The sequence below is a fragment of the Chrysochloris asiatica genome, unplaced genomic scaffold (genome assembly GCF_000296735.1).
Source record: "Chrysochloris asiatica unplaced genomic scaffold, ChrAsi1.0 scaffold00057, whole genome shotgun sequence".
NCBI lineage: Eukaryota > Metazoa > Chordata > Mammalia > Afrosoricida > Chrysochloridae > Chrysochloris > Chrysochloris asiatica.
Window position 1 is genome coordinate 10,843,796 of NW_006408575.1, and position 1,493 is coordinate 10,845,288.

A 1,493-nucleotide genomic window follows, 5' to 3' on the forward strand; every position below is an offset into this window, starting at 1 on the left:
CCATCGATGCTGCCACTTGGCCAATCCATCTCGTTGGGGGTCTTCCTCATTTTCTCTGACCCTCCACCTTACCAAACATGATATCCTTCTCCAGTGAATGGTCCCTCCTGACAATATGTCCAAAGTATAAGAGACGAAGTTTGGCCATCTTGGCCTCCAAGGAGCACTCTGGCTGTACTTCTTACAAAGTGGATCTATTGGTTCTTTTGGCAACCCATGGCACTTTCAATATTCTCCTCCAACACCATATCTCAAAGGCATCAGTTCTTCTACAGTTTTCCTTATTCACTGTCCAGCTTTCGCATGCATATGAGGTTATTGAAAATAACATGGCTTGGGTCATGTGCATGTTAGTCCTCAAGCTGACATCTTTGCTCTTCAACATTTTAAAAAGGTCTTGTGCAGCAGATTTGCCCAATGCAATACATTGTTTGATTTCTTGACTGCTGCTTCCATGAGTGTTGATAGTTGATCCAAGAAGACTGATGTCCTTGACAACTTCAATCTTTTCTCCATTGATAAGAATGTATTTTATTGGTCCAGTGATGAGGATTTTTGTTATCTTTACATTGAGATGTAATCCATACCGAAGGTTGTGCTCTTTGATCTTCATCAGTAAATGTTTTAAGTGGTCTTCACTTTCAGCAAGCAAGGTTATATCATCTGCATATCTCAGGTTGTTAATAAGTCTTCCCCCAATCCTGATGCCACGTTTTTCTTCACAGAACCCAGCTTCTCGGATGATTTGCTCAGCATACAGGTTGAATAACTATGGTGAAAGAATACAACCTTGTCGCACACCTTTCTTAATTTTAAAACATTCAGTATTCCCACGTTCTGTGCAAACAGCTGCTTCTTGGTCTAGGTACAGATTCCTCATGAGCACAATTAAGTGCTCTGGAATACTCATATTTCGCAATGTTGTCCATAGCTTGTCATGATCCTCACAGTCAAAAGCCTTTGCGTAGTCAATAAAGCACAGGTAGACATCTTTCTGATATTCTCTGCTTTCAGCCAAGATCCATCGGACATCAGCAATGATAGCCCTCGTTCCACGGCCTCTTCTGAATGCGGCATGAATCTCTGGAAGTTCTCTGTCAGTGTATGATTGTAGCCGTTTCTGCATTAAGCAAAACTTTACTCGCATGGGATATCAAAAAGATTGTCCGATGATTTCAGCATTCCAACTGGTCACCTTTCTTTGGAATGGGCACAAATATGGATCTCTTCCAATCAGTCAGCCAGATATTTGTCCTCCTAATTTCTTCGCAGAGATGAGTGAGTGCCTCCTGTGCCGCCTCACTTTCTTGAAAGATTTCAATTTTTATCCCATCAATTCCTGGTGCTTTGTTCTTTGCCAGTTCCTTCAATGTACCTTGAACTTCCTCCTTCTGTATCATTGGCTCTTGATCATATGCTACCTCTTGAAATGGTTGAACATTAACCATTTCCTTTTGGTACAGTGACTCTGTGTATTCCTTCCATCTTCTCTT